The sequence below is a fragment of the Nicotiana tomentosiformis genome, chromosome 12 (genome assembly GCF_000390325.3).
Source record: "Nicotiana tomentosiformis chromosome 12, ASM39032v3, whole genome shotgun sequence".
In the NCBI taxonomy this organism is placed as follows: Eukaryota; Viridiplantae; Streptophyta; class Magnoliopsida; order Solanales; family Solanaceae; genus Nicotiana; species Nicotiana tomentosiformis.
In genome coordinates, this window is record NC_090823.1 from 45,731,462 (window position 1) to 45,759,352 (window position 27,891).

Here is a 27,891-nt window from a genome sequence, read left to right on the forward strand (position 1 = left end):
AGGTGATCAGGCAGGATATAGCGAGGCTCCAGATTTCTGAGGACATGACGCTTGATAGGAAGATGTGGAGGTTGAGTATTAGGGTTGTAGGTTAGGAGGTAGTTGAGTCGTGCCTTACTTCGTACCACGGTGGGACTAGCCATGTAGGGTTTTTGTCTAAGATAGCTAGTGGGAATGTTGTGGCTTACTATTTCGCTTTTTAGAGCATGTCCTATTTACTAGCTATCGCTTTTGCTTTGCATCTTTCTTCTAGATTTCATGGTGTTCCTATTTTTCTTATGACTGTTGTGGTGATACTAATATTGTCTCCCTTTGCTTTGCATCTTTCTTCTGGATTTCATGGTGTTCCTATTTATCCTATGATTGTTGTTGTGATACTAATATTGTCTCCCTTTTTGTCCTTTTGTCTTTTTGTTTTTTTGAGCCGAGGGTCTTTCGGAAACAGTCTCTCTACTCCTTCGGGGTAGGGGTAAGGTCTGCGTACACACTACCCTCCCCAGACCCCATTAGTGAGATTTTACTAGGTTGTTGTTGTTGTTGTTGTTGTTGTTGTTGTTTCCTATGAATATTTACTGCTTATAAAGAAAAGTATAAATGGGAGGAGACTTTGAAGGATCCCATACCTAACGGCGGGTTCGTTAGACCTGGTACACCTTGTATATACAGATTATATATTACAGTTATAGCCCTCGCTAGTGGGAAGGTAAAACTACCATACAGTTACAGTTTTCCCTCGAGTAGGGACCTACCGTTATATTTGACTCTTTTTACGAAGGGGTCCACACAGTGATTCAGATTACATGATCCTTTCTTGGAAACCTCCCAAATATAAAGATTTACTATGAGACAATGTTTACCGAGTTTATTATCGATTTGTTAAATTAATTTATGTTACAGGAAGCACATGAATAAACTGATTATATTTACCGTTTTTGAGAAGGCAATTTATTTTTATGATAGCTTCTGATTATTATTATAGAGGCATGTTTTCTGACTTGTCCTCATTAAAAATGGTTGTGGTTAAGTATTATTACTCACTGAGCTAGCGACTCACTCCCCGCTATTATTTTTACAGCGACAGCAGTAGACGCAAGCGAGGATTCCGTTATTTAGAATACACGAGTTGACAGTTTCTGGTGAGCCCCGCATTTATTCGAGTGGGCAAATATTGTTATTTATTTGTTATAGTCTCTTTCTCGAAACTCTTAGAGTCGCTCCATAGTCGTTTTTATTAGTGTCATGAGTATTCATTCGTTATATTGGATTATTTACTAGTATTGCACTTTATTTCCATATTATTTTAGATGGGTTTAGTGTTATAATGTTGGTAAGGTAGGTAATGTTGGTGAAAACTCATTTTTTGTTAGTTGATGAAGATTGTGACAGGTTGAGGTGAATATTGGTTGGTTGTTAATTGTTTATGAGACAGAAAGGTTTTTGGATAGTCCTAAAATAGGAAAACTCTGTCAGATTTTCTGTAAAATACCGAGGAGGCTTACTTGGGGGCACTTGCTCCCAGGAGCCGGTCATGATCCTAAATTGGGTTGTGACATGTACCCTCAAAGACTCCGATCAGATACTTGAGACTTAGTGTGATGTTAGCTATCTTAGTGTGTTTCCAAAAGACCATGAACACAGATTCAGTCTAGCGGAGCATATCTAGAAAAGCAGTCATACTAATGTTAAGGGGATCGTGAGAAGAGGAAGATCATTGATGGAATCTCATTTATTTGTATTCACTAGTGCACCAATTATGTCACGATCCGGAATTCTCACCATCAGGACCGTGATGGCGCCTAATATTTCACTTGCTAGGCAAGCCAACGATAGAGATTATTAAGCCAAATTCTTATACATTTCAATAATTAACAGTAAATAAGCTATAACAAGGTAAAAGGAAAGCGCGGAAATCTATCACAACTTTAATGCTTATACACAACTACCCAGAAAGTGGTATCACAATCCACGAACTACTAAGATTTAGCTACAAGTAAGGTGTCTGAAGGAAACACAACTATTTTCGATACAAATGAAACAGTAAAGGAAATGCATAGAAGGGGACACCAGGGCCTGCAGACGCCAACAAGACTACCTTGGGTCTCCAAACAGATCAAGCAAGCAGCTAGACTCAGCATCAACTTGGTCCGGTACCAAAAATCTGCACAAAAAGTGCAGAGTGCAATATCAGTACAACCGACCCCATATACTTGTAAGTGTCGAGTCTAACCTCGGTGAAGTAGTGACGAGGCTAGAACAAGACACCTACAAATAAACCTGTGCAATATAAATCAGTATATACAAAAATAACAACTAAAGAAGCAAAGCAAGAAATATTGGGAAGGGGACATGCTGAGGGGATTACATGTCAAGGAATCACAACAGGAATGAGAACATGATCAATCAATATATCTTTAACAGAAAGAAACACGTAAACACACTAAAGGAAAGTGCACGGAATCACCCTTCGTGCTTTTACTCTCAACCTCACCATAAGAAACAATAGAAACGGCACGGCATCGCCCTTCGTGCTTTTACTCTCAACCTCACCATAATAAACAATACAAACGGCACGACATCACCCTTCGTGCATTAACTCTATCTCATAACATGGCACGACATCACCCTTCGAGCTTTAACACTCTCCCTCACTAAGACAATGAACAATAATAACAGGGAGATAGAAATATCAAGAACAAGTCTTACTTGAACATTCAATTCCACGTTACTAACCTCAACTTTGAGTCAAGACCCAATTAATACCAATTTTCGTAAAACATAATAAGAGTTGTTCAACATAACGAATAGCTGGTCTAATCATGAACAATATGATCAAGGAATACCATGATTACAATAATAAGACTCACTCGAATGTTATGACTCGACAACAACGCATAGGTACTCGTCACCTCACCTATACGTTGTACTCAACATACAAACACGTAGCAAATAAGCGAATAATACCTAATCCCTCAAGCCAAGGTTAACCATGGTACTTATCTCGCTCCGAAGTCCACTCAATACTCAATCACAGCTTTTCCTCTATAATCCACCTCCTAACCACTCGTATCTATTGAAAAATGACTCAATAATATCAAATATTGCTAAAGGAATCAATTACATTGCATAAATTTAGATTTCCCAATCTTTCCCCCAAAAAGTCAAAAACTGACCCTAGACCCGCTTGGTCAAAATCCAAGGTTCGGACCAAAATCTATTTACTCATTCACCCTAGAGCCCGGATATATAATTGGTTTTGGAATCCGACCTCAATTTGAGGTTAAATCCCCATTTTTTTCCAAATCCCTAGTTTCTACCCAAAGCCCCCATCTCTACCATGAAACTCTAGATTTTAGGTTGAAAATTCATAAAATGTAATGGGCAATTGAAAGAATGTGGTTTAGAATCACTTACCAACACTTTGGGGAAGAAAATGTCCTTTGAAAATCGCCTCTAGGCCGTCTAGCTTTTGAAAATGTGAAAGAATGACTTATGTCCCATTTTGGGACTGTTTTATGAACTGGCAACAGTGTTCATCGCGTTCGCTAGGACACTGTCGCGTTCGCAAAGAGTAGAGCTTGCCAAGTTTACGCATTCGCAAAACCCCCATCGCATTCGCGAAGGTTACGCCCCCCTGGCCTTCGCGTTTGCGAATCTTTGCTCGCGTTCGCGATGAAGAGTTACTGACCCCCTCCCCCAGGTCCCAAATGCTACGCGTTCGCGATGAGCCGGTAGCATTCGCGAAGGGTAAAGCGCTCATCACTCTATGTTCGCGACAAGGCCTTCGCGTTCGCGAAGAGGAAAAACTTACCTTGACCAGCTTACCCTTCGCGTTCGCGAGCGTATTTTTGCGAACGTGAAGAAGGACACACCAGAACAGCTGCTGCAGCAAAAATACCAGATTTTCTAAGTCCAAACATCCCGTAGCCTATCCGAAACTCACCCGAGCCCTCGAGGCTTCAAACTAAACATGCACACAAGTCAAAAAATATTATACGAACTTGCTCGCGCGATCAAATCGCCAATATAACACCTAAAACTACGAATTGAACACCAAATCGAATGAAATTTTCAAGAAAGCTTTAAAACTTCTATTTTTACAACCGGACGTCCGAATCACGTCAAACCAACTCTGTTTCTCACCAAATTTCATAGACAAATCTTAAATATTATAATGAACCTGTACCGGGCTCCGGAACTAAAATACAAACTAGATATCCACAAGGCCAAACATAAACCAAATTCTTAAAACCATTAGATTTTCAGTCTTTCAATTTTCAACAAAAATTCATATCTCGAGCTAGGGACCTTGGAATTCGATTCCGGGAATACGCCCAAGTCCCATATTTCATTACGGACCCACAGGGACCGTCAAAATACGGTTCCAGGTCCGTTTAATCAAAATGTTGACGAAGTCAACTAAAATCAACTTTTAAGGCAAAAATTCTTATTTTCATTAATTTTTAACATAAAAGTTTTCCAAAAACATGCCCGGACTGCGCAAGCAAATCAAGGAGGGTAAAAATGAGATTTTTAAGGCTTAAGAGCGTAGAATCGAGTTCTAAAATATGAGATGACCTTTTGGGTCATCACATTCTCTATCTCTAAAATAACCGTTCGTCCTCGAACGGACATAGAAAAGTACTTGGGCTGGTGAAAAGATGTGGATATCTACTCCGCATGTCTGACTCGGACTCACAAGTAGCTGCCTTGAGGGGCTGACCTCTCCACTGCACTTGAACTGAAGGGTAACTCTTTGATCTCAACTGGCAAACCTGCCAGGCTAGAATAGCCACCGGCTCCTCCTCGTAAGTCAAATCCTTGTCCAACTGGACAGAGCTGAAATCTAACACATGGGACGGATCGCTGTGATAATTTTGAAGCATGGACATATGGAACACCGGATGAAAAATTGCTAAACTAGGTGGCAACGCAAACCTGTAAGCCACTTCTCCCACTCTCTCTAGAATCTCAAAAGGCCCTATATACCTAGGGCTCAACTTGCCCTTCTTTTCGAACCTCATTACACCCTTCATGGGTGATAACCAAAGCAACACTCTCTCCCCAACCATGAATGCAACATCATAAACTCTGTGGTTGGCATAACTCTTCTGCCTGGACTGAGCGGTGCGAAGTCGATCCTGAATAATCTTGACCTTATCCAAGGCATCTTGTACCAATTCTGTACCCAATAACCGAGCCTCCCCCAGCTCAAACCATATAACCGGCGATCGACACCATTTACCATATAGTACCTCATAGGGAGCCATCTGAATGCTCGACTGGTAGCTGTTGTTGTAGGTGAAATCTGCAAGGGGAAAGTACTGATCCCACGATCCTCCAAAGCCTATAACACATGCGCGGAGCATATCCTCCAAGATCTAAATAGTGCGCTCGGACTGTCTGTCTGTCAGAGGATGAAATGTTATGCTCAACTCAACCCGTGTGCCCAACTCACGCTGTACTGCTCTCTAGAAGTGCGAGGTGAACTGCGTACCTTGATCAGAAATGATAGATACGGGTACTCCGTGAAGACGGATGATCTCGCAGATGTAAATCTCTGCCAACCGCTCCGAAGAATAGGTAACTGCCACAAGAATGAAATGCGCTGACTTAGTCAGCCTGTCTACAATGACCCAAGCGGCATCGAACTTCCTCTGAGTCCGTGGGAATCCAACAATGAAATCCATAGTGATATGCTCCCACTTCCACTTAGGAATCTCTATCTTCTGAAACAAACCAACGGGTCTCTGATGCTCGTACTTGACTTGATGACAATTTAGACACCGAGCTACATATGCAACTATATCTTTCTTCATCCTCCTCCACCAATAATGCTGCCGCAAGTCCTGATACATCTTGGCAGCGCCCGAATGAATAGAATACCGGGAACTGTGGGCCTCCTTTAGAATCAACTCACGAAGTCTATCCATATTAGGTACACAGACACGACCATGCATCCTCAAAACTCCATCATCTCCAGCCATAACCTGCTTGGCATCACCGTGCCGCACCATGACCCTAAGGACAAGCAAATAAGGGTCCCTGATGCTCTCCCTGATGCGCTCAAACAATGAAGACCGAGCGATGGTACAAGCTAGAACACGACTGGGCTCAGAAACATCCAACCTCATGAACTGATTGGCTAAAGCCTGAATATCTAGTGCAAGCGGTCTCTCACCAATTGGAACATATGAAAAGCTACCATACTAGCTGACTTTCTACTCAAAGCATCGGCCACCACATTGGCCTTCCCGGGATGATACAATATGGTGATATCATAATCTTTCAATAGCTCTAACCACCTCCTCTGCCTCAAATTGAGCTCCTTTTGTTTGAACAAGTACTGTAAACTCCGATGGTCCGTGAAAACCTCACATGACACGCTGTAAAGATAGTGCCTCCAAATCTTTAGTGCATGAACAATGGCTGCCAGCTCTAGATCATGAACAGGGTAATTCTTCTCGTGAACGTTCAGCTGTCGCGAAGCATATGCAATAACCTTGCCATCTTGCATCAATATCGCACCTAGATCAATACGAGATACATCATAATATACTGTATAAGATCCTAAACCTGAGGGTAACACCAATACTAGTGCCATAGTCAAAGCAGTCCGGAGCTTCTGAAAGCTCGCCTCACACTAGTCTGACCATCTGAACGAGGCACCCTACTGGGTTAACCTAGGCAACGGGGATGCTATAGATGAAAACCCCTCCACGAATCGATGGTAGTAGCCCGCCAAACCCAAGAAACTATATATCTCTGTAGCTGATGTGGGTCTAGGCCAGTTTTGAACTGCCTCAATCTTCTTAGGATCCACCTAAATACCCTCTGCTGATACAACATGACCCAAGAAAGCAACTGAACTCAACCAAAACTTGCATTTTTAGAACTTAGCATATAACTGGTTGTCTCTCAGAGTCTGAAGAACGATTCGAAGGTGCTGCTCATGCTGCTCTTGGCTGTGGGAGTAGATCAAGATATCATCAATAAACATAATCACAAAGGAATCCAAGTGGGGATTGAACACCTGGTTCATCAAATCCATGAATGCTGCTGGGGCATTTGTCAGCCCAAATGACATCGCTAGAAACTCATAATGCCCATACCGAGTCCGAAAAGCTGTCTTAGGGACATCGGATGCCCTAATCCTCAACTGATGGTATCCAGATCACAAATCAATCTTCGAAAACACCTTAGCACCCTGAAGCTGATCAAAATAAATCATCAATCCTCGGCAATGGATATTTGTTCTTGATGGTGACCTTATTCAACAACCGATAATCTATATACATCCTCATCGATCCATCTTTCTTCTTCACAAACAACACAGGTGGACCCCAGGGTGAGACACTAGGTCTAATGAAACCCTTATCAAGTAGATCTTGCAACTGTTCCTTTAATTCTTTCAACTCTAGTGGGGCCATGCGATATGGCAGAATGGAAATGGGCTGAGTGACCGAAGCCAAATAAATGCAGAAATCAATATTTCTGTCGGGTGGCATCCCCGGCAGGCCTGCAGGAAACACCTCTAGAAACTCACGAACAACCGGCACTGAATCCTTGGAAGAAACCTCCGCACTAGAATCGTGGACATAAGCCAAATAAGCTAGACACCCCTTCCCAACCATATGTCGAGCATTCACATAAGAGATAACCCTATTGGTAGAATAGCCAGGAGTCCCTCTCCACTCAAATCGAGGAAACCCTGGCAAGGCTAAGGTCACCGTATTGGAGTGACAATCTAACATAGCATGATAAGGTGACAACCAATCTATACCCAGAATGATATCAAAATCAACCATATCGAGAAGTATAAGATGTATATGAGTCTCAAGGCTCCCAATGGTGACCACACACGAACAATAAACACGATCTACAATAATAGCATCTCCCAATAGTATGGACACATACACAGGAGCACTCAAAGAATCACGAGGCATGACCAAATAGGAAGCAAAATAGGGTGACGCATAAGAGTAAGTAGATCCCGAATCAAATAGAACTGAAGCATCCCTACTGCAAACTGAAACAATACCTGTAATAATGGCATCATATGACTCAGCCTTAGGTCTGGCTGGAAAAGCATAACACTGAGGCTGGGCCCCACCACCCTGAACTACGTCTCTGGGACGGCCTCTAGCTGGCTGGTCTCCACCTCTAACGGCCTGACCTCCACCTCAACAGTCTGGCCCCTACCTCTAGCTGCCTGACCCCTGCCTCTGGCTGGCTGAGCAGGTGGTGTAGCAACCGGTGCCGAAACCATGGCACGAGAATCCTGATGCTGTGAGTTACCCGATGTCCGAGGGTAAAATCTTGCAATGTGCCTCAGATCACCACAAGTATAGCAAGACCTCGGCTGCTGTGACTGCTGGCCGTGAAAATGACCCTGTCGACCTGAGTAACCACCCTAAAAACTCTAGAGCGGAGGTGCACTAATAGGGGTTGGTGGTGCACTGTAGGCTAGCTAGTCGGAATAATGCATCTGAGGGCCACGATTACCTGAGGCACCGTGGGATGCCTGGGGTGCTGAATGAAATGGCCTGGGAGGATGGCCTCTACCATAAGTACCCCGGCCTCCAGATGAGGCTCCACTGAACCCACCGGAGTGACGAGGCCTCTTGTCAGACCCCTGACTACTCCCCTGAGCTAAAACCATCTCGACTCGCCTGGCAACATTGGCATCCGCCTGAAAAGAAATCTCACTCCCAATCTCTTTAGCCATCTGCAATCCGATAGGCTGAGCAAGTCCATCAATAAACCTCCTCACCCTCTCTCTCTCAGTAGGAAGTAGAATAAGAGAATGACAGGCCAAATTCACAAAACGGGTCTCATACTGAGTAACGGTCATACTGCCCTGCTGGAGACGCTCGAACTGACGGCGATGCTCCTCTCTCAATGTGATAGGGAGAAACTTCTCTAGGAAGAGCTGAGAAAACTGGTCCCAAGTAAGAGCAGACGACCAAGCTAGTCTGGTCAACAGATAATCTCTCCACCATTTCTTGGCAAAACAATTCATCTGAAATGCAGCAAAATTGACCCGTTGGTCTCCACTATACCCATGTTTCATAGAACCTCGTGACAGCTGTCTAGATACTCCTGGGGATCCTCTAAAGGAGCAGCACTGGAGTGAACTGGAAAGAGCTTAGTGAACTTGTCCAATCTCCATAAAGCCTCAAAAGACATAGCTAACCCATCTTCGGCCTGTGCCGCAACAACCGGCTGAACTACTCTGACTGGCTGATCTGCTAGAGCCTGATACTGGGGAGCTATCTGCTCCGGAGCGGGAGTAGTGGGAGTCTGGGCTCCTCCTCCAGTCTGAGAGATGGCTGTTGCCATGAGAAATGCGCCAGTATGGGCCACACTATACATAAAGCCCACCAAACCGACCAAAGCATCCTGAAGTACTGGGGTGGCAATGAACCCCTCCGGAACTTGAGCTGGTCTGGCAGGAACATTCTGGGCTGGAACCTCCTCGCCCAACTCTACCTGAGGCTCCACTGCTGGTACTGCTGCTCGGGCTCTGGGCTGAGCCCTGCCCCTGCCTCGGCCTCTGGCACGGCCTTGGCCTCGACCTCTGCCCCTCATAGGAGCTGACACTAGAGGCTCTGGCTGTTGCTCGGCTGAAGATGCGATATGTGTTCTCTCCATCTGCGAGAGAATAAGAGTAGAAATGTTAAATTAGCATTGTGAGAACAAAATCGCACGACAGAGAAGAATAGAAGTGAAATTTGTTCCTAAACTTCATAACCTTTGGAAGATAAGGACAAACGTCTCCGTACCGATCCTCCAGACTCTACTAAGCTTGCTCGTGAATTGTGAGACCTGGGAAACTTAGTGCTCTGATACTAACTTGTCACGACCCGGAATTCCCACCGTCAGGACCGTGATGGCGCCTAACATTTCACTTGCTAGGCAAGCCAACGATAGAGATTATTAAGCCAAATTCTTATACATTTAAATAATTAACAGTAAATAAACTATAACAAGGTAAAAAGAAAAAGCGTGGAAATCCATAACAACTTTAATTCTTATACACAACTACCCAAAAACTGATGTCACAATCCACGAACTACTAAAATTTATCTACAGGTAAGGTGTCTGAAGGAAATACAACTATTTTCGATACAAATGAAACAGTAAAGGAAAGGCATAGAAGGGGACGCCAAGGCCTGCGGATGCCAACAGGACTACCTTGGGTCTCCAAACAGATCAAGCAAGCAGCTAGACTTAGGGTCAACTCGATCTGGTACCAAAAATCTGCACAGAAAGTGCAAAGTGAAATATCAGTACAACCGACCCCATGCACTGGTAAGTGTCAAGTCTAACCTCGGCAAAGTAGTAACGAGGATAGAACAAGATACCTACAAATAAACCTGTGCAATATATATCAATATATATAAAAATAACAACAACTAAAAAAAGCAAGGCATGAAATATTGGGAAGGGGACATGCTGGGGGGATTACATGGCAAGGAATCACAACAAGAATGAGAACATGATCAATCGATAACATAAAGAAACACAGTAAAGGAAAATGTACGGCATCACCCTTCATGCTTTTACTCTCAACCTCACCATAAGAAACAATAGAAACGGCACGGCATCACCCTTCGTGCTTTTACTCTCAACCTCACCATAAGAAATAATAGAAACGGCACGGCATCACCCTTCGTGCATTAACTCTCTCTCTCATAACATGGCACGGCATAACCCTTCGTGCTTTAACACTCTCCCTCACCTAGACAATGAACAATAACAACAGGGAGATAGAAATATCAAGAACAAGTCTTCAACATTCAATTCCACCTTACTAACCTCAACTTTGAGTCACTACCCAATCAATACCAATTTCCGTAAAACATAATAAGAGTTGTTCAACATAACAAATAGCTAATCTAATCATGAACAATATAATCAAGGAATACAATGATTACAATAATAAGACTCACTCGCATGTTATGACTCGACAACAATGCATAGGTACTCGTCACCTCACCTATACGTTGTACTCAACATACAAACACGTAGCAAATAAGCGAATAATACCTAATCCTTCAAGCCAAGGTTAACCACGACACTTACCTCTCTCTGAAGGCCACTCAATACTCAATCACAGCTTTTCCTCTAAAATCCACCTCCAAACCACTCGTATCTATTCAAAAATGACTTAATAATATCAAATATTGCTAAAGAAATCAATTATATTGCATAAATTTAAATTTCCCAAACTTTCCCCCAAAATATCAAAAACTGACCCCGGGCCCGCTTGGTTAACACCCGAGGTTCGGACCAAAATCTATTTACCCATTCACCCCCGAGCCCGGATATATAATTGGTTTTGGAATTTGATCTCAATTTGAGGTCTAAACCCCCATTTGTTTCCAAATCCCTAATTTCTACCCAAAACCCCCAACTCTACCATGAAACTCTAGATTTTAGGTTGAAAATTCATAAAATGTAATGGAAAATTGAAAGAATGTGGTTCAGAATCACTTACCAACACTTTGGGGAAGAAAATGTCCTTTGAAAATTGCCTCTAGGCCGTCTAGCTTTTGAAAATGTTAAAGAATGGCTTAAGTCCCATTTTGGGAATTTTTTATGAACTGGGCGACAATGTTCATCGCGTTTGCGAGGACACTGTTGCATTCACGAAGAGCAGAGTTTGCCAAGCTTACGCGTTCGCGAAACCCCCATCGCGTTCGCAAAGGTTACGCCCCCTGGCCTTCCCGTTCACGATTCCTTGCTCGTGTTCGCGATGAAGAGTGACTGACCCCCTCCCCCAAGTCCCAAATGATACGCGTTCGCGATGAGCCGGTCGCATTCACGAAGGGTACAACCCCCATCACTCCGTATTCGCGACAAGGCCTTCGCGTTCGAGAAGAGGAAAAACACACCCTGACCAGCTTACCCTTCGCGTTCGCGAGAGTATCTTCATGAACGCGAAGAAGGACACACTGGAGCCGTTGCTGCAGCAAAAATACCAGATTTTCTAAGTCCAAACATCCGCAAGCCTATCCGAAACTCACCCGAGCCCTCGGGGCTCCAAACCAAACATGCACACAAGTCTAAAAATATCATACAAACTTGCTCGCACGATCAAATCGCCAATATAACACCGAAAATTACGAATTGAACACCAAATCAAATGAAATTTTCAAGAAAGCTTTAAAACTTCTATTTTCACAACCGGACGTTCAAATCACGTCAAACCAACTCCGTTTCTCACCAAATTTCACATACAAGTCTTAAATATTATAATGAATCTGTACTGGACTCCGGAATTAAAATACGGACCCGATATCCATAAGGCCAAACATAAACCAAATTCTTAAAACCATTAGATTTTCAGTCTTTCAATTTTCAACAAAAATTCATATCTCGAGTTAGGGACCTCGGAATTCGATTCCGGGCATACGCCCAAGTCCCATATTTCATTACGGACCCACTAGGACCGTTAAAATACGAGTCCGAGTCCGTTTACTCAAAACATTGATCGAAGTCAACTAAAATCAACTTTTAAGGTAAACATTCTTATTTTCATCAATTTTCAACACAAAAACTTTCCAAGAACACGCCCGAACTGCGCACGCTTAAGAGCGCAGAATCGAGTTCTAAACACATGAGATGACCTTTTGGGTCATCACAAATTATAACTTATGAGTTATGATTGTGAATACAGGAAATAATGATATATGAGATTTTGAAATTATATAAAATGTGATTTATATGATCTAGGGTACTGCATACTTTATGATCTATTTGCAGGTTTGACTCGACGAGAGACTATATTGTGATGACCCAAAATGTCATCTTTAAATTTAATAAGTAATTCTGTGTTCTAAGACCTCGAAAAGCACAATTTATCAATCCTTGACTTGCGTGCACAGTCCGTAAAATTTTCATGTGAAAAATGAATTAAAATGTGAAATAGAGCTTTAAAACTCACTTTGGTCAACAGTTTTAGCAAATGAACCCGGATCTGTATTTTGACAGTTCCGGTAGCTCCGTATCGTGATTTGGGACTTGGGAGTATGCCCGAAATTTAATTTGTAGGTCCATAGCTCAAGTTATGACCATTTAACGGAACTAGTAATTTAAAGGCTAAAGCTTTTCAAGTTTGACCACGGGGTTGACTTTTTTACATCAGAGCCGGAATCCGATTCTGGAAATTTGAACAACTCCGTTATGTTATTTATGACTTATGTGCCAAATTTGAAGTCATTCCGGATTCATTTAATATATTTTGGCACGAGATTTGCAAATTGAAAGTTTAAAACTCAAAGTTTGAATCGGGGTGTGAATTGTAATTTCAGCATTGTTTGACGTGATAGAGACCCCGAGTAAGTCCGTATTATGTTATTGGACTTGTTGGTATATTTGTACGGGTTCCCGAGTACCCTGAGAGTGATACAGATTGAAATCGGATCAAGAACTAGACTTAAGCAAAATCTGTATTTTTCCTTCTGCTGTAATCGCACCTGCGGATTTTTCTCGCAGGTGCGAGCTCGCAGAAGGTCACGGCCCGAAATTCCCACCTTCGGACCGTGATGGCGCCTAACATTTCACTTGCTAGGCAAGCCAACGTTAGAATAATATTATCCATTTTTAAAACAATTTTAAATTTATTAATAACAAAGAAACAAATGCGGAAGCAAAGTTTGAAATATAGTGAATAATCCATAAAAACAACGGTGTCTAAATACCATCCCAGAATTGGTTTCACAAGTGCACGAGCTTCTAGAATAATACAAATAAAGGTCTGAATAAAATAAAGCTGTCTGGAAATAAACACACATCTAAAGTAAGACAGGGACTTCAGAACTACAGACGCCATGCAATTATACCTCAAGTCTTCTCCGAGTAGCTGAAATCCGAGCAAATCTATGGCACGCCGCTGGGACCAACTCCGAAATCTGCACAAGAAGTGCAGAGTGTAGTATCAGTACAACCGACCCCATGTACTGGTAAGTGCTGAGCCTAACCTCGACGAAGTAGTGACGAGGCTAAGGCGGCTCACTTACATTAATCCATTATTATTTCACCCAAATCTGTTGCAGCGTGCAACCCGCTCTCCCAATATATTCCTTTTAGTCAAGTCTGTCATATATTTATTTCAATCAAGTATATATATAAACTTTTAAATAAGTCTGTTGCGACGTGCAATCCGATCCCCCAATATTGACTTTTAAATAAGTCTATTGCGGCGTGCAATTCGATCCCCCAATATTGACTTTTAAACAAGTCTATTGCGGCGTGCAATCTGATCCCTCAATATATATATATATATATATACACACACACTTTCATTCCCATTGTGGCGTGCAACCCGTTCCTCCAATATAATTTTAAACAACTCATAAATGTAATAAAACTTAATCCAATAGATACCGCGTCCAATGAGAAATTATTAAGCATCTAGGCACACAATAATTATAATTTATTTATGAACCAAACAATGAAAAATAATAATTTATTATGAAAATCATAGAAAAATTAGGTACTTTAATATTTAATATGCTAAATGTTAAATAACAATTAAAACACATAATTCAAATAGCATGTAACAATTAATGCAGGAATTCAAGAATTAATATTTGACAAAGAATAGGAGAGAAATAATTATTATAATAATTAATTTATGATTTAAAATAATTTATGATTTTTCAAGTAAGCAGGCAAACAATTAATTTGACGACGTATAGAGACTCGTCACCTCGCCTATACGTCATTCACATGCAATTCACATAACAAATAATTTAAGGGTTCTATTCCCTCAAGTCAAGGTTAACCACGACACTTACCTCGCTTTGCAAATTCCAATCAATTATTCAACCACAACTTTCCTTTTAAATTTGTCTCCGAAAGCTTCAAATCTATTCACAAACAATTCGATATATTCAATACTAATCATAGGAATTAATTCCATATGAATTTATAAATTTTTTGGATAAAAATACAAAATTAATTTAAATATTTGACATTGGGACCCATGTCTCAAATCCCGGAAAAACTCACGAAATCTGAATACCCATTCCGATACGAGTTCAACCATACAAAAATTGTCCAATTCCGATATCAAATGGACCTTCAAATCTAAATTTCTCGTTTTTGGAAGATTTTTGAAAAATCTGATTTTTCTTCAATAAATTCACGGATTCATGATATAAACGAGTATGGAATCATGAAATATAATCAATATAGGATAAGGAACACTTACCCCAATAATAAAAAATTTGCCTTAACCGAGCTCAAAATGACCAAAATGAGTAAAAATGTCGGACTCTTCGATATATACACTGCCCAGGCATTTCCACACCTGTAGTGCCTGGGCTCGCACATGCGAGCTCGCATCTGCGAGAAAAATCTTGCATATGCGAAATGGGGCTGGCAGGCGAGGCCTCGCACCTGCGGAGAAAAAATGCGCACTTGCGCTACCTTCGCTTCTGCGATCATTTGGTCCGCTTTTGCGAACGCACGGGTGCGTGCAGGTTTCCGCACCTGCGGACTTTTTCCCAGCCACGCTCGGGCGCATCTGCAATTGAAGGCTCAGTTGGTATCAGAGCACTAGGTTACATAGGTCTCACGAGTCATGAGCAAGCTTAGTAGAGTCTGAAGGATCGGTACGGAGACGTCTGTACTTATCTCTCAGAGGCTATGAAGTTTAGGAACAATATCACTTCTTTCTTATTCTGTCATGCGATTTTATTCTATCATCGATGATTGAACCATTCTACTCTTATTCTCTTGCAGATGGTGAGAACACGTAATACCTCTACCGATGGACAGGGACTAGAACCCCGGTGGCAACTATGGCCAAGGGTAGAGGTCGAGGCCGAGTTCGTGCTAGAGGCCGAGGTAGAGCTCAGTCCAGAGCTCGAGCAACTGCACCTGTTGTAGAACATCAGGTAGATCTTCAGGAGGAGGTCCCAGTTTAGAATGTACCAGTTGGACCAGTTTAGGTCCCGGAAGGATTCATAGCCACTCCAGTACTTCAGGATGATCTAGTCTGATTGGTGAGTCTTATGGAGGGTGTGACCAAGAATGGTACATTTCCAGTGGCACCAGCCATCTCACAGGCTGTGGAAAGAGCACAAACTCCCACTACTCCCGCCCCAGAGCAGATGGCTCCCCAGAATCAGGCTCCAGCAGCCCCGCCTGTTGGGGTAGTTCAGCCAGTTGTTACGACACAGACTGGTGATAGGCCCGCCATGTCTTTTGAGGCCTTATTGAGACTGGATAAGTTCACTAAGCTCTTTCCAGTTCACTTCAGTGGTACACCTTCTGAGGACCCATAAGATTGTCTTGAACGCTGCCATGAGGTGCTGTGGAACATGGGTATAGTTGAGACCAATGAGGTTGATTTTGCTGTATTTTAGATGACGGGTTCCGCCAAGAGGTGGTGGAGAGATTATACATTGACCCGACCAGTTGGATTGCCTGCACTTACCTGGGAGCAGTTCTCTCAGCTATTTCTGGAGAAGTTCCTCCCTATCACACTGAGAGAGGAATTCCGCAAGCAATTTGAGCGTCTACAGCAGGGGAGTATGACTATTACTCAGTATGAGTCCGTTTTGTGGATTTGGCCTATCATGCTCTCCTTTTACTACCTACGGAGGGAGAGAGAGTGAGGAGGTTTATTGAGGGACTCACTCACCCTTTCAGACTTCAGATGGCCAAGGAGACCGGAAGTGAGATTTCTTTTCAGGCGGCTGCTTATGTCGCAAGGAGGATCGAGATGGTTTTTGCACAGGAGAGAGGGCAGAGGTCCGGTAAGAGGCCTCGTCAGTTAGGTGGTTTCAGTGGTGCCTCGTCTGGAGGCAGAGGTAACGAGGCAGAGGTAATTTTGTTAAGGGTCATCCTCCCAGACCATTTCATTCAGCACTTCATGTATCTCCCGGTGCTTCAGGGAGTCACGGTTCTATATGCCTTACTCTAGGCAGCCAACATTCAGTGCACATTCAGCTCCTATCAGTGCATCACCACTCCAGAGTTACTACAGTGGTTATCCAGCCCATTTGGATCAGCTTCAGCTTCAGTAGCCACGGCATTAGGATGTGTGTTATGAGTATGGGAACATTAGTCACATCAGGAGGTATTGCCCTAGATTAGCGAGTAATAGATCTCGACAAGATTCGCGTGCCATCATACCAGCACCGGTTGCTTCACCGCCTACTCAGCCAGCTAGAGGTAAGGGTCAGACAGCTAGAGGTGGAGGTCAGGCCATTAGAGGTGGAGGTCAGGCCATTAGAGGTGGAGGCCAGCCAGTTAGAGGCCGTCCCAGGGATGCAGTTCAGAATGGTGGGGCCCAGCCCCAATTTTATGCTTTTTCAGCTAGGCCTGAGGCTGAGTCATCTGATGCTGTGATCATAAGTATTATTCCAATTTGCCATAGAGATGCTTCAGTTCTATTTGATCCAGGATCTACTTATTCCTATGTGTCCTCCTATTTTGCTTCATATTTGGTTGTGCCTTGTGATTCTCTGAGTGCTTCTGTGTGTGTATCTACACCGGTGGGAGACTCTGTTGTAGTAGATCATGTCTATCATTCGTATGTGGTTACTATTGGTAATCTTGAGACTAGTGTGAATCTTCTACTTCTTGATATGGTAGATTTTGATGTCATTTTGGGTATGGATTGGCTATCCCCTTATCATGCTATATTGGATTATCATGCCAAGACAGTGACCCTAGCTATGCCGGGGTTACCTCGGTTAGAGTGGAAAGGAACTCCTGGTTATTCTGCCAGCAGGGTTATTTCTTATATGAAAGCTCGGCATATGGTAGAGAAAGGGCGTCTAGCCTATTTGGCTTATATTCGCGATCCTAGTGTGGATGTTCCTTCTATGGACTCAGTACCAGTTGTTCGTAAATTTCTAGAAGTATTTCCTGCAGATCTGCCGGGGATGCGACCCGACAGAGATATTGATTTCTGTATTGATTTGGCTCTGGGCACTCAGCCCATTTCTATTCCACCATACCGTATGGCCCCGCCAGAGTTTAAAGAATTGAAAGAGCAGTTACAAGACTTGCTTGACCAAGGATTCATTAGACCTAGTGTCTCGCCCTGGGGTGCACCACTATATTTGTAAAGAAGAAAGATGACTCTATGCGGATGTGTATAGACTATCGGCAGTTGAACAAGGCCACTATCAAAAATAAATATCCGCTGCCAAGAATTGATGACTTATTTGATCAGCTTCAGGGTGCCAAGGTATTTTTGAAGATCGATTTGAGGTCTAGTTACCATCAGTTGAAGATTAGGGCCTCTGATGTCTCTAAAATAGCTTTTTCAACTCGGTATGGGCATTACGAATTCCTAGTGATGTCATTTGCGTTGACAAATGCCCCAGCAACATTTATGGATTTGATGAATCGGGTGTTCAAGTCTTATTTGGACTCTTTTGTGGTTGTATTCATTGATGATATCTTAATTTACTTCAGCAGTCGAGAGGAGCATGAGCAACATCTTCGAAGTGTGCTTCACACTTTGAAGAATAATCAGTTATATGCCAAGTTTTCAAAATGTGAGTTTTGGTTAGGTTCAGTTTCCTTTTTGGGGCATGTTGTATCGGCAGAAGGCATAAAGGTAGATCCTAAGAAGATTGAGGCTGTTCAGAATTGGCCTAGACCTACTTCAGTTACAGAGATCCGGAGTTTTCTTGGTTTAGCAGGTTATTATTGTCAGTTCGTGGAAGGGTTTTCATCTATAGCAAGCCCATTGACCAGATTGACCCTGAAAGGTGTCCCATTCAGATGGTTAGACGAGTGTGAGATGAGCTTTCAGAAGCTCAAGACCGCTTTGACTACGGCGCCAGTGTTGGTATTACCCACAGGTTCAGGATCGTATACGGTATATTGTGACACATCTCACATTGGGCTTGGTGCAGTATTAATGGAAGATGGCAAGGTAATTGCATATGCACCGCGGTAGTTGAAAGTTCACGAGAAGAATTATCCTGTTCATGACTTAGAATTGGCAGCCATTGTTCATGCGTTGAAGATTTGGAGGCATTACCTCTACGGTGTCTCGTGTGAGGTATTTACTGATCATCGTATCCTTCAGTATCTGTTCAAACAAAAGGATCTTAATTTGAGGCAGAGAAGATGGTTGGAGTTGTTGAAAGACTATGATATCACTATTTTGTATCACCCCGGAAAGGCCAATGTAGTGGCCGATGCTTTGAGTAGAAAGACTATGAGTATGGGCAGTCTTGCGTATATTTCGGTTGGTGAGAGGCCATTAGCTAAAGATGTTCAGACTTTGGCTAATCAGTTCGTAAGGTTAGATGTTTCAGAACCCAGTCGGGTGGTATCTTGCACAGCCGCTCGGTCTTCTTTATATGAGCGCATCAGAGAGAGGCAGTATGATGAACCTCATTTACTTGTCCTTAAGGACACGGTGCGGCACGGTGATGCAAAACAGGTTACTATAGGGGAAGATAGAGTCTGCGAATGCAGGGCCGTATTTGTGTGCCTAATGTGGATGAGCTTCGTGAATTAATTCTTGAAGAGGCACACAGTTCCAGGTATTCTATTCATCCAGGTACCGCTAAAATATATCAAGATTTGCGGCAATATTATTGGTGGATGGGAATGAAAAAGGATATAGTTGCATATGTAGCTCGGTGTCTGAATTGTCAGCAAGTTAAGTACGAGCATCAGAGACCTGGTGGTTTGCTTCAGAAGTTAGAAATTCCTGAGTGGAAGTGAGAGTGTATCACTATGGATTTTGTTGTTGGGCTCCCACGGACTTAGAGAAAATTTGACGCAGTTTGGGTCATTGTGGACAGGTTGACCAAATCAGCACATTTCATTCCAGTGGCAGTTACCTATTCTTCAGAGAGGTTAGCTGAAATTTACATTCGTGAGATTGTCCGCCTTCACGGTGTGCCCGTGTCTATTATTTTAGATCGAGGTACACAGTTTACCTCACATTTCTGGAGGGCTGTACAGCATGAGTTAGGCACACGGGTGGAGTTGAGCACAACCTTTCATCCACGGACAGACGGACAGTCAGAGCGCACTATTCAGATATTGGAAGATATGCTCCGCGCTTGTGTTATAGACTTTGGAGGTTCTTGGGATCATTTCTTGCCACTTGCGGAGTTTGCTTATAATAATAGCTACCATATGAGGCATTATATGGAAGGTGATGCCGATCGCCAGTTGGTTGGTTTGAACCGGGAGAGGCTCGGTTGTTGGGTACCGATTTGGTACAGGATACCTTGGATAAGGTCAAGATTATTCAAGATCGACTTCGCACAGCTCAGTCTAGGCAAAAGAGTTATGCCGACCGTAAGAATATTGCGGAAAGAATATTATATTCATGGTTGGAGAAAGAATATTGCTTCGGGTTTCACCTATGAAAGGTGTAATGAGGTTCGGAAAGAAGGGCAAGTTGAGCCCTAGGTATATCGGACCCTTTGAAATTCTTGAAAGGGTGGGTGAAGTAGCCTACAGGCTTGCATTACCACCTAGTTTATCAGAGGTTCATCCGGTGTTTTATGTGTCTATGCTGCGGAAATATCATGGTGATCCGTCCCATGTGTTAGATTTCAGCTCAGTCCAATTGGACAAAGATTTGACTTACGAGGAAGAATCGGTGGCTATTCTAGCCCGGCAGGTTCGACAGTTGAGGTCTAAGAGTTATCCTTCAGTTCGGGTGCAATGGAGAGGTCAGCCGGTAGAGGCATCCACCTGGGAGTCCGAGTCAGACATGCGGAGTAAATATCCACACCTTTTCTCCAACTCAGGTACTTTTTCTAACTCCGTTCGAGGACAAACGTTTGTTTTAGAGGTGGAGAAAGTGATGACCCAAAATGTCATCTTTAAATTTAATAAGTAATTTTGTATTCTAAGACCTCGAAAAGCACCATTTATCATTCCTCGACTTGCGTGCGTAGTCCGTAAAATTTTCCGAAATATTTTCATAAAAATGAATTAAAATGTGAAATAGAGCTTTAAAACTCAAGTGAGTTGACTTTGGTCAACATTTTTAGCAAATAGACCCGGATCAGTGTTTTGACAATTCCGTTAACTCCGTATCGTGATTTGGTACTTGAGCGTATGCCCGGAATTTAATTTGGAGGTCCATAGTTCAAGTTATGACCATTTAACGGAACTAGCAATTTAAAGGCTAAAGATTTTCAAGTTTGACCACGGGATTGACTTTTTGATATCGGAGCCAGAATCTGATTCTGGAAATTTGAACAACTTCGTTATGTCATTTATGACTTATGTGCCAAATTTGAAGTCATTCCGGATTTATTTAATATGGTTTGGCACGAGATTTGCAAATTGAAAGTTTAAAACTCAAAGTTTGAATCGGGGTGTGAATTGTAATTTTAGCGTTGTTTGACGTGATACGAGACCACGAATAAGTCCGTATTATGTTATTGGACTTGTTGGTATATTCGTACGGGGTCCCGAGTACTCTGAGAGTGATACAGATTGAAATCGGATCAAGAACTGGACTTAAGCAAAATCTGTATTTTTCCTTCTGTTGTAATCGCACCTGCAGATTTTTCTCGCAGGTGTGAGCTCGCAGAAGCGAGCCTTCGATCGCAGATGCGCCCGACGTGGCTGGGAAAAAGTCCGCAGGTGCGGAAACCTGAACACACCCGCGCGTCCGCAGAAGCGGACCAAATGATCGCAGAAGCGAAGGCAGCGCAGGTGCGGAAATGCCTGTGCAGTGTATATATCGAAGAATCCGACATTTTTACTCATTTTGATCATTTTGAGCTCGGTTAAAGCAAATTTTTGATTATTGGGGTAAGTGTTCCTTATCCTATATTGATTATATTTCATGATTCCATACTCGTTTATATCATGAATCCGTGAATTTATGGAAGAAATATCAGATTTTTCAAAAATCTTCCAAAAATGAGAAATTTAGATTTGAAGGTCCATTTGATATCGGAATTGGACAATTTAATTTATATATGGTTGAACTCGTATCAGAACGGGTGTTCGGATTTCATGAGTTTTTCCGGGATTTGAGATGTAGGTCCTACTATCGAATATTTAAATGAATTTTAGATTTTTATCCGAAAATTTTTTAAATTCATATGGAATTAATTCCTATGATTAGTATTGAATATATCGAATTGTTTGTGAATAGATTTAAAACTTTCGGAGACAAATTTAAAAGGAAAAGTTGTGGTTGAATAATTGATTGGAGTTTGCAAAGCGAGGTAAGTGTCGTGGTTAACCTTGACTGGAGGGAATAGAACCCTTAAATTATTTGTTATGTGAATTGCATGTGAACGACGTATAGGCGAGGTGACGAGTGTCTATACGTCGTCAAATTAATTGTTTGCCTGCTTACTTGAAAAATCATAAATTATTTTAAATCATAAATTAATTATTATAATAATTATTTCTCTCATATTCTTTGTCAAATATTAATTCTTGAATTCCTGCATTAATTGTTACATGCTATTTGAATTATGTGTTTTAATTGTTATTTAACATTTAGCATATTAAATATTAAACTACCTAATTTCTCTATGATTTTCATAATAAATTATTATTTGTCATTGTTTGGTTCATAAATAAATTATAATTATTGTGTGCATTGATGCTTAATAATTTCTCATTGGACGTGGTATCTATTGGAGTAAATTTTATTATATTTATGAGTTGTTTAAAATTATATTGACAGAACGGGTTGCACGCCACAACGGGAATAAAAGTGTGTGTATATATATATATATATATATATATATATATATATATATATATATATATATATATATATATATTGAGGGATCGGATTGCACGCCGCAATAGACTTATTTAAAAGTCAATATTGGGGGATCAGATTGTATACCGCAACAGACTTATTTAAAAGTCTATATATATACTTGATTGAAATAAATATATGACAGACTTGATTAAATGGAATATATTGGGAGAGCGGGTTGCACGCTGCAACAGAATTGAATGTGAATATATTGTGAGAGCGGGTTGCACGCTGTAACAGATTTGGGTGAAATAATAATGGATTATGACTGCTGAGTTGGATTCAATTATTATAAATGAGTTACCTGATTTATTTTTATTATTTGTTGTTGTTATTAATATTGCGTACATGTTAATGTAAGTGAACCGCCTAAGCCTCGTCACTACTTCATCGAGGTTAGGCTCAGCACTTACCAGTACATGGGGTCGGTTATACTGATACTACACTCTGCACTTCTTGTGCAGATTTCGGAGTTGGTCCCAGCGGCGTGGCATAAACTTGCTCGGATTTCAGCTACTCGGAGGAGACTTGAGGTATAACTGCATGGCGTCCGCAGTTCTAAAGACCCCGTCTATTTTACTTTGGCTGTGTGTTTATTTTCAGACAGCTTTATTTTATTCAGACCTTTATTTGTATTATTCTAGAAGCTCGTGCACTTGTGACACCAATTCTGGGATGGTATTTAGACATCGTTGTTTTTATGGATTATTCACTATATTTCAAACTTTGCTTCCGCATTTGTTTCTTTGTTATTAATAAATTTAAAATTATTTTAAAAATAGATAATATTATTCTAACACTGGCTTTCCTAGCAAGTAAAATATTATGTGCCATCATGGTCCGAAAGTAGAAATTTCGGGTCGTGACATATATACTCCTAATGGATGTATATCACTTAGCTCTCACAGTATGTTGGTCGCACGGTCTACTTCCCTGTATGATGATTGAGGAGATTTGTTTCTCAGATTAGATGAGCACTCACATTATGTGTGAGTGGGAGATGTAGGAAAATTGGGTTCACCCATAAGGGGTGCTTTAAGGCCTAATAGGGTTATTAGTTAACCCTAATACTCCCTTTATAAGTACACTTACTGTGTACAATAAAACAACTCTTAGCAGTATTTTTTCACGCTCTCTTCTCCCAAATCAGATGTGGGGTTTAGATTGTGATACGGGGGGTTGCTCCGTCACAACGTGACAACCACCACTGACTAGTGATTCCAGCTGCGGTTCGTCCGTCTTCTGCTTCTACTTCACGAAGAAAAAGTAAGTTCTCGTTTTACTATTTACGCGCTAATCTAATTAGTTTATCACGTTATCCTTCAGATTGGATACAAGTTTAAGAAATTTTTATTTTGAAACTTATGGTCTTAAATATATTTTAATATTTGTGTGACTATAGAATCTTATTATTAAGGATAAAAATATTTAAAATTAAATTATTTTCACATTTAAAAAGAATCATTCTTTTTTAAACAAACAAAGAAAAAAAGAAGATCATACAAACTTAAATGGCAGAAATGTTCGGGACCTCTCTAAATTTGGCAACTTTTGTTTAGTTCCCCCTTAAACTGCACGTGATTTTTAATACACCGTTGAACTTAAAAATTTGACAGTCTTGACCTCCCTAGATGCTAATATGGCAAAGAGTATGAATACAGTCTCTTTTAGGTGCGTGGGAGGGAAGAAAAATTAAAAATTCAGCTTTCAAGTGGGATATTTTTTAAATATTAATTGCCACATAAGGAAATATAATGATTTATTTGTTCCAGTAATATTTCTCATTATTTTTTCTTAATATACATTGCATATTTTTTTATCCCAATTAGTCTATTTTTTTAGATACACTGAATATATGTTTCAACTATGTATTTCTTTTTCTTTTTTTTTTCTGGCCCAAATCTATAAAAGTTAGTTGAAACTCCATTTATTTTAGCCAAATAAAAAAGAAGGTTTAGCAAAAAAGTTCAAATGGTGTATTTTCTACAAAAAGAAAAATTCTTTATATTTTTATTTTCATGCAATGACTATTTATTTAAAGTATGCATTTTTTTTTCAAGTCAAATTTGCAATATTTGGTCGGAACTTTATAATTTTTAGCTAAAATATTTATTTAGCCAATATACGGAGTTCCAACAACGTATTTTTTTTTAGATGCAATGATAATATATTTTAGCTGTGTATTCCTTCTTTTTTTGATCAAATATGTAAAACTAACTTGATTAAAATATTATTATTTTTAGCCAACCAAACAATTATAGTCAAAATAATGTTGTTTCAATTTTTTTTGTTACAGATTTTGGCACGAAAAAATAATTTAAATAGTTGGTAGACCTAAAAATATATAGTTTATTGTAATAAAATACCGCATGGACAAAAACTTCTATGTGGCAGCGCGTGTGTCACACTCCCATGGATTTTCAGCGTCCAGGGGGGTCGAGACTATGAAATTACCTAGTTCAGGGGGTATTAAAGGCTACGTAAAATTTAAGGGGGAACTAAACAAAATTTGCCACGTTCAGGCGGTACCGAGCTATTCTCCCAAGCATAAATGGATAAAGAAAGTAATTTATAATAAGAGTTATTTGTAATTTCTTTTCAAGAGTCCGATTGGTCTCCTACCACCATTTACAAAATTACAAAACTAAGGAGGGGCCAATTAAAGCACCACCGAAAATTAATTACATTCATATGAAAAATATAGTTCTTTTGTTTACTACTGTAAATATGTCTTCCCTTAATTCAAAACTATATATAATTCAATTTAAGTGGAGAAATAAAATCTATGAGTCAGTTCGATTAAGATACAAGTTATCCAGAGTTCTAAATTATTTGTATAACTTATACCTACATTTGCATTATGCATATATAGGTATGCATTATTCACTGTCAGTGTTCTAATGGTTGTTAATTTCATCCGTCAATTCATACCTATATTGTATAGGGTAAAATATGATATGATATGTGACTGACTAAAAGGAGGACACGTGGAATCTAAGATAGGATGGTTGAGGACCGAACACAGCCACTACGCTTGTCACCGGAATGGATAACGTTCATATAAGTATAGTAAAAGCTTTGCGCCCGAGAGCATTTACTAAGGAATATTCTACAGCATTAAGAGTGTCGGTCTGTTACAGAGAGTTAGATATTTATACTCAATGTTACATCTCAATCAATGACCCTCATACTTGATATTAAAGGAGGGCATGATCCTAAGACCTTTTTCCCTATGCGTAATTATAAATAATGAGCTCAGTAACCATCGTAAAAGATACGAAATTTCTGGCAAGAACATATATTATATTCTATACAAAACTTTATACAATTTCACTCTCTTACTTTTTGATCCCATCATTGCTGTGTTCGGAAACCGTGTTCACGGAATCACTATCTTTACTATTTCATCTACATTCCAAGGCTAAGTACTGCATATTTTTTTGATTATTATATTATTTCAGGATCAAATTAGTTCACTCATCTAGAAATCACGTATAAATTCAACTGTACCATTTTACGGGTAAACATATATAGCGCATGGTATATATGCAAAAATTTAGATTTTAATAAAAATAGACATTAAGAGACATGCAATCTCTACGGGGTCAGTCTGATTAGATGCAAATATCCATAGTTCTAACGCATTTGCGTAACTTGTACCTACATTTGCATAATGCATATATAGTAGTCGTTATGTACTGTCAGTATTCTAACGGCTGTTAAATTCGTGAGTCAGTTCAAACCTATATAGCGCATATATACCATGCGCATGTATACCATGTGCTAGGTAAAAAAGAAATACATTACAATGGTTCTTTTGTAATATTTTTACGTTACTTTGGTTCCGGATCCAGATAAAGTTATTTTTGTGTATGAACTAATAGAAATCATCAACGCAGTCAACTTTGGTAATCAAACGTATTAAATGTTTATTAGTTGGAAAATCGATTTATTGTAATGTATTGTAAAAAGTTATTAATGGAATATTTTTGCGTGCGATAATGTAACGACCCAAATCACACCGGAGCCGTGATGATGCCTAACACCAATTGCTAGGCAATCCAACAACCAATAAGCAGAAATAAACTTCAACAATAGTATGAAATAATATCAACAACGGAATAACATAAATAATTGAAATCAATAGCAACAATACAACTAAAAACCATCCCATGATCTGGTATCATCAATTACATGAGCTCTATAGAATTTAAATACAGAGTCTGAACCAAAATACAGCTCTAAAAGATTAAACAATAATAGCATGAACTAAGAAAAAAGGATTTCAAGGCCTTGGAATGAAACTGCAGCTACCTCAAAATCTCCCACAGGTACAAAAGTCACTCTCTAGCAATCACTCCTCTCTGCAGCACCTGGATCTGCACATAAAATATAGAGTATAGTATGGGTACAAGCAACCCCATGCACTTAATAAGTAACAAGTCTAACCTCGGGCTGAAAGCAATGAAGAGCTTGATAAGGTCCACTGCTAATTTACAAAAGCCAACAACACAAATATCAGCATAATAATGGCAAAAGGAAAAGCAGTTCTAGTAAAATCAGGTCCAACTTTATCATAATAAGAGAAGCAATAAACATGCTTTTCGAACATATTAATCAAGGCATCAATTATACCACAGAAATCACCTAAACACAGATTCTCAATTTAAACTACGATTTCCAAGCTTTAAATATCAGATAGAGACATCAAGTACCAGATAGCATGAGAAAGAAACAACCCTATGCCTGCATGAAAATTTACATGCCAAATTCAATGATATTGCAGTTTAATCATCGAGTATACTAAATCTCAGGACATCTATAGTGCATGGCATGAGTACCCATCAGTCATCACACACCCCACACTCAGTATTGTACAGGTGCCCGACATAAGTTCTTCACCAAGCACATCTCTTGTGCATGCACCCACAGGTTATACCTGACTCCGGAGGGGTAGATCCTAGCCCAAACACTGATCAAATAAAAAGTTAACGATCATCATTACTCAGCCCGATATGAGGCCTGAAGCACACGTCACGTCACTATCAATATCGCACATCCCAATATGGGTTTGGCGCACGCGTTACCTTACTATCAATATCAACCCGACTCTATGGCCCAAGTTCAGTCATCAAACCACTCAA

General features: G+C 40.5%; 1 long non-coding RNA gene across 1 annotated transcript; it reads left to right on the forward strand.

Moving 5' to 3' along the window:
* The first annotated feature begins 1,560 nt into the window (after window positions 1-1,560).
* Window positions 1,561-12,733, forward strand: LOC138903734 (uncharacterized). Its single transcript, XR_011413117.1, has 2 exons — window positions 1,561-1,755; window positions 12,665-12,733. It is a non-coding gene; the product is annotated as an uncharacterized lncRNA (long non-coding RNA).
* The last annotated feature ends 15,158 nt before the right edge of the window (window positions 12,734-27,891 follow it).